A 12,218-nucleotide genomic window follows, 5' to 3' on the forward strand; every position below is an offset into this window, starting at 1 on the left:
AACAGAAAAAAACTTGATTTCTCTTTTTTCTGCTTTAATGGAAGAGACGATTTGTTGAGATTTACCAGGGAGTTAATTGCGGTGGTGGTGCTGTGGTAGCATTGTCGCCTCACAGTTAGACGTTACCCGTTCGATTCTCAGAGTGTGTGGCGACGTGCGTGAATGGGCACTCCTTCGTTGAAGGTTGTGCATTAGGCCCGGCAAGCCAGCACGTAAAAAACTCTACTGCCAATCATTAGCAGACCGGAATTCCGCTGTGGCGACCCCTAACCGGGAAAAGCCGAAAGACACAAACAAACTTTACCTGCTTATCTCTTCAGGAAAGAAAAGGTGTTCCCTTACTTTATGATTGATTTTCATTCAGAAGAGCGGGGATTAAAAGAAGAATGCTGTCCTTCAGGATTTACTTTTCAGTCTGAAGATTCTTATTCTGAAGAAAGTGTTGGTTCAGATTTCCCTCCAGAAAACCTTTCTATTTCTGAAACTTTGTCCAAACTAAGAGGTTTTTCAGTGGGATCAGAATTTGCTATGATTTGTTGCACTCGGATATTCCTATGTCTGTAAGTATTCCCCGTTTTATTTGCTTCAGAGAATGTTTTTTTCAAAGCTTGTAGTTTACTTGAAAGTCAACCTCCTGCCCTTTGGAAGACTGACACGATATACAGGGCACTTCAAACTCAGAAATTGTTGATGTTCTTCATATAGATCACTGGTGCGTAGCCTAACCTCTGTGGGTTATATCCTGCAAGAGCATAACAGCCAGCCAGTTTCCAAAGCTTCAGGACACCTTCCTTGTGACCTAACCATTAGTCACCTCAAGTTGAGCTGAATAAAAAAAGGTTTGGATGCAAAGCCCCTTCAGAGCTTTCATGCCAACAGAGATATAACAGCTAAGCCCTGAAAGGACAATGGTAAAAACAGTAGAAATAAAAGTCCACACGCTGGCAAATACAACCCACCAAGGAACAAAGGGGGTGGAAGGAGGGAGTGGCTACTGCAGCAGTGATCATTCAAACATCTACTGTTAAGTGTATGTTTGCTTACACAACTGCAGTATGTTCTTCATATTGATCACTGCTGCAGTAGTCTAAGCTATGTAGGTAGATTCCCATATCTTATACATTTTGAGAGATGGAAGGAGAAGAGTCCAGGAGCCCCTGGGGAATGAGCTTAGTCTAATCTAGAGCTAGAAAAGGAATCAAGCTTATAGTGCTTTGTAAATGTATGTTTAGAGAACAAAGTGACTTCTTCTACAATACTAATAGAATCCAACCCTTTCCAAAAGCCATAGATGACGCCAAGATCCTGGTAGAGTGGGCCTTGACCCTGCCTGGAATAGATTTGTTGTATTGAGTATAACAAAAGGTAATAGTCTTGGCGTACACTACCGTTTGGAAATAGTCTGCTTTGACACAGGTTGTCTCTTCTTATCTTCACAAGAAATGAACAATTGATCCAATGATCTGAAAGTAATTAGGTTCAGAAAAGAAAATGGGGAGGTGGATAGTTTGGCTTAAAGTATACTCGGATACCACTTTAAGCATAAAAGAAAGTTTAGTTCTCAAAAGAAACCCTATCTCTATGGGAAATTAAGTAGGGATGACTCGCCATAAGAGCTTGCAACTCTGATATCTTCTTGCAGAGGTCAGAGCAAACAGTAGAAATGTTTCCCATGTTAAAAACCTCAAGTCAACCATGTTAGCTTTTTCAAATGGAGCAGGTGTTTACTTCTTTAAGACCAAATTAAGATCCCAAGGAGGAGCCACTGGTTTTCTTGGAGGCCTATTATGCAAAATCTAGCCTGTGTGCCCGGCTGTTATATCCTTCCAGGATATTATAGCCCAAAATATAACTTAGGCTACTGCAGCAGTGAGCATTTGAACAATTACTGTTATGATTAGTTTACTTAACTGTTCTTTTTATAACCCTAAAACAGACCCAGTAATGATTTCCCTTTCCAGAATTACTAATGCTAATCCCATTCCCTTTGACAAAGATGGAAAAGCTTTTGACAAATTTGGGAAGGAAATGTATTTTTCTTCTTCCTGTCTAACATTCAAAACTTTGAGCTGCCAAAGTTGCATGTTAAAGTTTTCATTTCTGTCTTTAAGTGATAACCTTCCCCCTTTTGAGGTGAAAAATTATTTGAATGCCTCTTTACTGTCTGCTTCTCATGTAATTAAATGTACCTTAAAGTGTTTTTATGATGCTGCTGATAGTGCCTCCAGGGCTGCTGCTTTTGGTTAAATCGTGAAAAGATTTGGTTGACTTCCTTCTCAGTGTTGGCCTGAAAATGTTAAACTGAGATTTTAAATTCTTATGATTTCTGAGGCCAGACTTCACATGAGAAAACTCCAGTGGTACTTCAAGTCATTCTGGACTCAGCATGTATATTCCATCTTTTCAGACCTCTGTAGTGAGGTTTTTAAGGCAGAAGAAGATTCTAAGGTGGATAGACCAGTTCTCTTTCAATCCTGGTCTCCCATTCTCCCTACTGTCTCCTCATCAGTCTATCACAACAGATTCTTCAGACTTGTCATAGGATGTGGTCTCTAAAGATGTGAGAGCACAAGGCCTGTGGAATAAATTTGACAGGCAAAAATCACTTAAATGTCAGAGATTATGGCAGTAATAAATGCTGAATGCCCTAAATCATCTCTGGTCCCCAGGATCTTTGCAAGTTTTTGCAGACAACAACACATTGATGTAGTTAATAAACAGGGAAGTGCCAAGTCTTGTCCCCATTTGCAGACTTGCTTTGATAGCCTGGGAGGAAGCAACTCAACTCAGTTTGACTCTTCAGGCTTCGTACATTCCATCTGTGCAAAACATTGTATCAGACAAGCTAAGCAGGAACAGGATAGACACTCATGAATGTAAACTTCAACCTGGGGTATTCCAAGACCTCAGGATAGCATCTTTCTGCAACGGTTAGCTATGCCTTGTAGATGCAGGTACTTGGAATCTCAGTTTTCCCTATATGTATCATCCTCTGAAGTTTCTTGAGTACTTGTTTGATGAGCCCCTAGTTTACATGCATAGGAGCATTGCTCTTTGAGTTAAAACGTAGATTGTAGTTTTTATCTGTATGCAGATCAGTCTTAAACCCCATCAGGTATTACCTTCCTTTCAGCCCACAAAATAGTCATCTGGAACAGTGGTTTTGCAATTTCCTACATCTTTGCAGCCAGCTTGTTGGAAATGGACATCCTGAGACAAGTAGTAATTGTCTTTTGTTTACTGTCCACCAACTAATATTTAAGCTATCTTATAGAGTGTGCAAGAGCTGTAGTTATACAATGTCAGTGGAAGCAAGGCTCTCACATACAGAAGCTAAAAAGTATTTTCCCCTGTCCATCTGATGAATCTGGGCATCTTGGGGCAATGTAGCAATTGCCTCATGTACACTGACAACCCTCTCCTCCTACTACCCAACACTACAATCTGTGAGAGATGCACTTATATAGCCAAACTGGAAGCCAAGCTTTCTCCAGCCAAGACTGTACTAGACAGTCAAGAGGAGAAGGTAAACACCTGCACCACAACACACTCAACACATAGTCCATCAAAACCTACACCACCTAAACCTACACATAGTAACACAAAACACACACCTACATTCGCGGAGGCTCTCAATAAAAATCTACCTAAACAAGAGACCTATAAAGCTGAAACTCAAGCAACCACTACCCCTGAACACTACCCAAATGACACACAGCCCACAAAATCAGTGAGCCACTCAACCTCAGCCCATAAGTCAAAACAATGTTCCCAACACACTAGTCATAGGTGACTCTGTAGTCAGGCACACTGATGTCCCACTCACCAGGCTAAACAAGGAGAAAGTTACTGTCAGCTGCCTGTCGGGTGCCAGGATCCGCCACATAATACAGCACTCAAGTCACTCCACAACAAGTACAAATATGACTCTATCCATTGTCCATGTTGGTGTGAATGACCTGAAACGTACCTCACTGGACTACATGAAAAGAGACATGGAGGAGCTCTCAGATCTTGTAACCCAGGCAGGTATGACCCTAAGCCTGAGTAGCATCCTTCCATTGCCAAGAATGTTACCACAATACAAGGACAAAATGATTGACTTCAGCAATTGGCTAAGCTTCTGGTGTCATTCTAAGGGGATCCAGTGTCTGTCTGCCTGGGACGATGTAATCGGCAGACCATGATGCTTTGCCAGAGATGGCCTGCACCTGTCGCCCCTGGGATTCCGGATACAGGCCAAGGCTCTTGCCACCCCTATAATGCCTTTTGTAGGCAAGGTTCAAATGACAAACTCACCACCATAGCAGGTATAAGCAATAAGCAAGCAAAATCTGAGGGTAGTGCTACTCAATGCTAGAAGTCTAAACCTCAAAATGCACTCACTCAAGGCACTCCTTAAAATGGAGGACATTGACATCTGTGCAGTGATGGAGACCTGGTTCAAGGGTCCAGAGAGCACCCCTACATTACCAGTCTATAACTTATAACATACTTTTTGGCCACCTAACCTGGACCGAAACCCTAAAAGATGAGGCATGTCCATATTCATTAAGGATATCCACACCTCCAAGCTAGTTGCTCAATATAATGCATCTGAAATTATCCAAGTGCAACTAACACTGGGTAAGACTGCAGTCCAGGTTGTAGCTTGTTACAGATTTCCCCGCCATGCCCCCAGGATACCCACTCCATGTTTCTTGATATACTGGGTAATATTAAGTTACAGGAAGTCATCAAAGGAAAAAAGGAGTGCAGGAAGAAGTGGGATACAGAAATGACTGACCAGGCTAGGAAGGACTACTGGTTGGCTAACAAAGAAGCTAAGAAAGAAGAAGTTGCAATAGCAAAGAATAGGGCATCAGAGGCACTGTACCAACTTCTGGAAAGTGACTCAGTAAGGGGCACAAAGAAACTATATCAGGTTGCAAGGCAAATACAGAAAGATAAAGAAGATAGTTAGACACCCTCCATAAGGGATACCAGCAACAACCTGCTCACCAGCCCACAGGACATCAAAGGCAGGTGGAAGTATTTCCAGCAGCTTCTGAATGAAGAAAACCCCACAGACGCTGTACTGCTCCAGAAACAGCCTACAATGAGAGAAGAGGAGGATGCCATCCTAGAAGAAGTAAGAACAGCACTAAGGAAGATGAAGTCAGGGAAAGCAGCAGGCTCAGATGAGGTCACAGCAGATATGATAAAGATGCTGGATGAGATAGGGGAGAAATGGCTCCTGAGGGTACTGATAGCAGTGTGGAGAGAGAGAGGCTTATCCCAGATGACTGGAGAATAAGCATACTCATGCCAGTGTACAAGAACAAAGGGGACATCTACAACTGAGGGCAGTACAGAGGCATCAAACTCCTATCACATTGCATGAAAGTTCTGGAGAGACTGATTGATAAACGGATACGCAGAGTAGTAGAATGTAAGATGGGAGATGAGCAGTTTGGATTTAGATCAGGATGCAGCACAACTGACCTGATGTTTGCATTGAGACAGATACCTGAGAAGAAGCAAGCGATGAGGAGAGATTCCAACTGGGCATTCCTAGATTTGGAGAAAGCATATGACAAGGTCCCAAGAAAGCTGATCTGGGCAGTACTGAGGTGGTTTGAAGTCCCAGAAACATTGGTAGAATTAGTGCAGGCTATGAACAAGGACCCAATGACTCAAGTACAGATGGTGTTCGACCTCACAGAGGGGCTCCCAGTGGGTGTAGGTGTACATCAGGATTCAGCTCTGAGCCCACTGCTTTTCATACTTAGCAAACAGGCTGGTGGGGACGGATCAACAAAGCTGCTGTATGCAGACGATGTGGCAGTACAGGTAGACTCTGAGCTAGAACTTCAGCAAAGGATAGGAGAATGGAATGCAAATCTGAAGGCACGTGGGATGAAACTAAGCATAGATAAGACTGTGGTAATGGCAGCAAATTGGCCTTCTTCAGAAGAATCTGAGAATAGAGATAGAAGGGAAGGTAGTGGAATAGGTAAACAACTTCAAGTACCAGGGAGGGGTGGTTGAGGAGAAGGGAAGTCTAAATGAAGAGGTCAAAGCTAGAATCAGAGGGGCTGCAGCCAACTGGCATAGAGTATCAGGTGTAGTCTATGAGAGAAGAATGCCAAAGAAGCTAAAAAGTAAGGTGTACAAGACAGTGGTGCAACCAGTACTACTGTATGGTACAGAAACCTGGGCAGTAAAGGCAGAACAGTTGAAGAAGCTAGATGTGATGGAAATGAAGTGCCTGAGAAAGGTGGTAGGATGCGCACTGTGGGACAGACGAAATGAGGACATAAGAACAGAAGCCAAAGTAGTTCCAATTGTAGAAAAGATCAAAGAGAACAAACTACGGTGGTTTGGGCACATGTATAGAAAAGCAGAAGACAATCTGGTGAGGAAAATTTGGGACAGACAGGAAGAAGGTAAGAGGAAGCGAGGACGTCCAGCAAAGAGGTGGATGGATTGTGTGAAGGAAGATCTGTGACAGTCAGTGTTGAAGAAGGCAGGAGTGTGGCACTGAATCGAGAGAGTTGGCGACAGTTAACACAATACCCCAACCCCATGTAGAAAAAAAATGGGAAAAAGGTGGCTGATGATGATGATGATGATTAAGGTACAGTCCAATACCCTAATAATGGGTCTATTTCAGCTACTCCACCATCAACTGGGAAAACTACTAGTGTACTAACTCATTTGCTCAACGATTTCTGAAATTCATAAATTCCAACGCCCTGGATCAGCTTGTCCATACCCCCACCAGGGGCAGCAATATCCTGGACCTGGTCATTACTAATATGGGTGACCGATGTTCCACGCCAGAGGTCAACTCCTTGCTGGTCAGATCCGACAACAAGCTGATCACCCTAGGCATCAATATCCCGTCCCCACCCCCCATTAAGGAAACCACCATAAAAAAACTTCTCCAATGCCACATTCATGCTTCTTAAGACAGAAGTGGCAAGCTTCACAACATCCATACAGATGGAAAATAGAGGTACGACTGCTGAATCCTATACATATGCATTGTATAAGCACATACACGAGTGCATGGATCGTGCCATCCCCAACAGAACCAAGATGCTATCCTCCAAAAAAAAGGAAGCCAATCTGGTGGTCTCCTGCCATAAACAAACTCTACAACAGAAGGAAGAAGCTGCTGCAAAATAGAATAAAATCCCCTGATTGCAGGAACTCCGTGGTCAGCCTCAGAAAGAAGCTGAGATTCCTCATAAAATCCTCCAAAGCTAGTTACGAAAAAAAAAATAGTCACTGATTCTAAAGACAACCACAAAGCATTCTACAGGTATGTCAAGAATCTCAATGGTGACTCTCAGATCTGCTCTGAGCTACACACTATGGCACTAGCTGTACAGAAACAACTGATATTACCAACATCCTGGCAGATAGGTTCAGTGCATACTTCACCCCCAAAGGGGCCCATCTCTATACCAGAAGAATGCAAAGCCCCTGTACAGTGTACGGCTGCACAAATAAAGACCGCACTTTCCAAAGCCAAGAACACAGCATCCATGGGACCTGACAACATCCTAGGCTGCGTTCTGCATGAACTACAGAATGAGCTGGCAACCCACCTAAGTACCATGTTCAATCATAGCCTCACCTCAGGCTTTGTGCTTACTGAATGGCACACAGCGACAGTTATCCCACTCCACAAAGGGGGCGCAGCACAAACCCTGGGAACTACCACCCCATTAGCCTGATGAGCCTGATCTGCAAGGCCATGGAACGTATCATCTTGGAGCTTATAAACAAGGACATGGGTAACTTCCAAACTCTGGACCCCACTCAGTTTGAGTTTGTAAAAGGTAGGTCATGTCTCCTAAACCTGATTGACTTCTTTGAAGCAGTCACCAGAGCCGTGGACGAGGGTAAGGTGGTGTGCACAGCCGATCTTGACCTCGCCAAGGCTTTCAAGACCATCCCCCACTCTGGAATTATAGATACTCACTAGACTGGGCATAAATCCCTATGTCACAAGATGGGTGGCCAACTGGCTCACTGACAGAACCCACACAGTGAAAGTAGCCGACTCCAAATCCAACTTCAGACCAGTGACAAGTGGAGTACCACAGGGCTCAGTTGTGGGTCCTCTCCTGTTTGGCATCTGCTTCTCAGAAGTCCAGGCTAATACAGCAGGTCTTTGGCTAATGAAGTTCGCAGACAACTGCAAACTAGGTGCCATAATAGAATTGCCTAATGATGTGGACATTCTACAAAGGGGGCTCACTGAGACTGATGCTTGGTGTCAAAGTCATTGCCTCAAGCTCAATGCCAAGAAGTGCATTGTCATCCCCTTTGGGAAAAACACTGTACCCATGAACTACCACATAGGTGGTAGCCTACTAAACACCGAAAGTGTGCTAAGAGACCTTGGGAGACAGGTGGACAGTAGTCTCTCCTTTGATAATCACATTGCCACAGTAGTTAGGAAATCCTTCTACATGGCACACCTCATCACAAAGGGGTTCACCTCCAAAAAAAAGAGGTCATTTTTCATCTCTACTCGTCCCTCATCAGACCCATTATAGAGTACAATGCCTTGTTTGGCATGTACATCGCAAGACATCTACAACAACTAGAAAGGCCACAGAAATACCTCACTAAGAGGATTACCGACCTCAGACAAATACCATACGCAGAGCTTCTAAAAAAACTCCAGCTCTACTCTGTCACTTATCGCCTACTCAGAGGCGACGTCTGCCTAACATACAAAGCCATGTCAAATCCAGATCTGTTAGACATGCTCCACTTAAAAAACCCAATCCCTCTGAGCCACATGCTCCAGGGACCTAAACCTTGCCACCACAATAAACAGAACATGCTAGAGGGATAGATTCCTGTCCAAGAAACTTCCATGCTGTGGAACAGATTACCCATTCATGTCAAACAAAGCTCCTCATTAGCCCTCTTTAAGAAAAATCTCGACAATTGGATGGGGCCGCAGGAAAACCACTTTCTTGGGTGACGAAAGTCAGGGAACTTTTTTGGCTAGGCTTATATAGGCCCCAGGGCCAATAGCCTAGTACCTACCTATGAACCTACACCAAATATGTTGTCAGTAATGCACAACACCATGCTTTATCTGTCACACAAATTACAGACCAAACAAATAGACCCTCGTATGCCGAGACTGTTAAAATGAATCTAGCCAAAACTCAAATGCCTGTCAGATGCAACTGTTGCAATAAATACCTCAGCAACATTAGACACTTAACTCAAACAGCGTCCGATATGGCACAAGCACATATAACTCATGATGTCTTAATTTGAAAGTCCTTAAGGCAAACCTCAACACAACCCAACAATCCTACTCAAAGGAGACCTCATGATAAGTTGCCTATTGACGGTCAGGATTTGACACACAGTACACATGGGAGTTAATGACTTAAGACATTCCTTCCTTGATGCTGTGAAGAGAGATGTGATGAAGCTCTCAGAATGTGTGTCCAAGACAGGCATGAACCCAACCCCTGGGCAGTATTTTAACTTCACCTTGAATGGTGCCATAATATGAACAAAAGATAACTGACTTCAACAATTGGTTCAACTTCTGGTGTTATTTAAAGGGAGTACAATATGTGTCTGCCTGGGAGGACAGAGTAGACACTCCGTGTCCTTGCCAGGGATGGCCTGCACCTGACCCCAAGACTTTTCGTATATTGGTAGAACCTCATCTACCCTCTTAATGCCTTTTTTAGGCAGTGTCAATCTTCAGTAGCTTCCAAATTATCAAAACAAGGTTCTGATACCATGAAAGTATCACTGCTCAATGCTAGGAGCCAGAACAAACAATTACACTTCCTACAAACACTCCTGACCCTAGTGTGAATCAGTATTGGCATTGTCATGGAGACCTGGTTGAAGAATATTGAAACCACCACATCAGCGCAAGGTTTCAATGCCTACCATGTGTTCAGAACCACTCCACTAGATGAAGGCAGTAAAGCCAGTGTGGTCTCTGTTCATAAAACAGAATTTCACCTCCAGACTCATTAGACAAGTTAACAACCTGGAACTCTTCCATTTCCAACTTAACAAAACCTCATAGTCGCATCATAGCTAACTATAGGACCCCATCTGCCCCTGTATTCTGGAGACCCTAAATATTCATCCAAACCTCATTCTCCTAGGTGGCTTTAATTACGTCTCCATTGAATGGGAAACGTATACATCCCAAAATGTGTATGCCCAGAGATTTATGAATTTTTTAAATACAAACTCACTGAATCAGTTAGTCTACACATCTACTGATAAGACAAAATCCTGTACTTGGTTATCACCAATATATGGTAGCTGTGTTCCTCCCTAGTCAAATCAGACCATAAGTCAGTTGTTTTCACCATAAGACTGAAGCCGTAAACATCCTCCAATAATTCAGTCTTCAGAGTTTATGCTAAAGCTGATCTACTAAAACTGAGTGATAACCTGGCTAAATTCAACATTCCTTTCCTCCCTGAGAAGTCCTTCACCATCGAGTTCCATGCATGTGTAAATAGCTGCATAGAACCATGTGTCCCTCTCCAAAATAAATACAATGCCAAATTACAAATAAAACCCCTGTCGTGGATCTCAAATGTAAACGGGCTTTACAATAAAAGAAAAAAGCTTATTGCAATTAAAAGTAAATGTAACCCTCCAAATGCCAAACACGCTGTTACGAAACTTAACAGGGATCTCTGTGGTCCCTGATCAAATCAAATCAACCAAAGCTAGATATGAGGTAAAAATAGCCTCCCAAGCAAAAAAAATCATCGTAAAGCCTTGTTAAACTGTTGGAAACGTCAGAAATAATGCTCAAAACTGTGCAGAGCTGCTGTTCCAGTGGCGTACAGGGCAAAAGCCCTGACGAGAGCAAGCCGACCTGGGTTTGATTAGTGGCTTGGCAGACTGATGGCGCAGCAGTTTAATGGATAGGCATGCTCATTCTAGGTGTGATAAGATCCACGGATGGCCCCAGAATATTGGAATAAGTTCATGAGCAGGGTAGCAGAATAGCTGGTAGACCCAGTGTGGACGTGGGGCATTGGGGATCGGACTGGTAACATTCGGGTCAAAGGGGACTAAAAATTAAAAAAAGAATGCTCCGAGCTAATAGTGTGTGACACTGCATGCTCTATTTCTGAGATGTAGCCAGTATACTAGCAGATACATTTAGCTCTAACCTCACTACAAATCTCCCAGGAATAGATCCTCAAAACACTAGCCAGGGCCAACAGCACTGCTTCTATGGGGCCTGATAACATGCCAGAGCACCTGCTGGTCAGCCTGAAACAGGAACTGTCAAACCACCTACAGGGACTCTTCAGTATCAGCCTTCAGTTAGGGCTTGTGCCAGAGGAGTGTAGGACTGCAACAGTCATCCCCCTTCACAAAAGTGGGGTGGCAACTGATGTGAGCAACTATTGACCATTAAGCCTGAATAGCCTCATCTGTAAGACTATGGAAAGGGTCATTGTGGAATTCATAAATAAGGACATAAGCAGTGTGTGAACTCTTGACCTGAGACAATTCAGTTTTGTCAAGGGCAGATTCCTGCCAATTTAATTTGGTCAACTACTTCAAAAGGGTTACCAAACCAATAGAGGAGGGCAGATCTGTGCACCCTGCATATCTGGACCTTGCAAAGGCATTCAGCACCACCCCCTACTCGAGCATAATGAATAAACTCATCCAGCTAAGTGTAAATCCTTGTGTAACTCATTGGATCTGCTTCCTTCAAAAGGTCTGTCACTAGTGGTGTACCTCAGGGTTTGTTTCTCAGGCTACTTTTCTTTGGGATCTACCTCTCCGTGGTCAAAGCAAATGTTAAGTGCTTATGGCTGACTGAATCTGCAGTTGACTGTAAACTTGGTGCCATCATAAACTATCCAGAAGATACCAAGATCCTTCAGCAAGGTCTGTCCCAAACAAATAACCAATGCCAACAGCATCAGCCTAAAACCAAGTGCCAAAAATATCTAATTGTTTTCTTCAATAAGCATGATGCCCTATGTAACTGTAACATCAACAACACACCCTTGAAAATTGTCCCAGTAGTGAGGGACATGGGAACCCATGTAGACAAGGAGCTGTCATTCGATCACCGCTTATACACTGTTGTAAGGAGGTCCTTTTTCATTGTGCAGCTTATTAGTAAGGATATGGAATATAGGTCCAGCAGACATGATTATTCCTGTGTATACTCCACTCAT

The 12,218-nt window shown here is 43.4% G+C and overlaps 1 protein-coding gene across 6 annotated transcripts in view; it reads left to right on the forward strand.

Moving 5' to 3' along the window:
- The window catches only part of ST7 (suppression of tumorigenicity 7), a 1,957,536-nt gene that overhangs the window by 1,438,877 nt on the left and 506,441 nt on the right, over window positions 1–12,218 (forward strand). The window lies entirely within an intron of this gene.

Source organism: Protopterus annectens, chromosome 11.part0 (genome assembly GCF_019279795.1).
Source record: "Protopterus annectens isolate FY-2018-M chromosome 11.part0, PAN1.0, whole genome shotgun sequence".
NCBI lineage: Eukaryota > Metazoa > Chordata > Ceratodontiformes > Protopteridae > Protopterus > Protopterus annectens.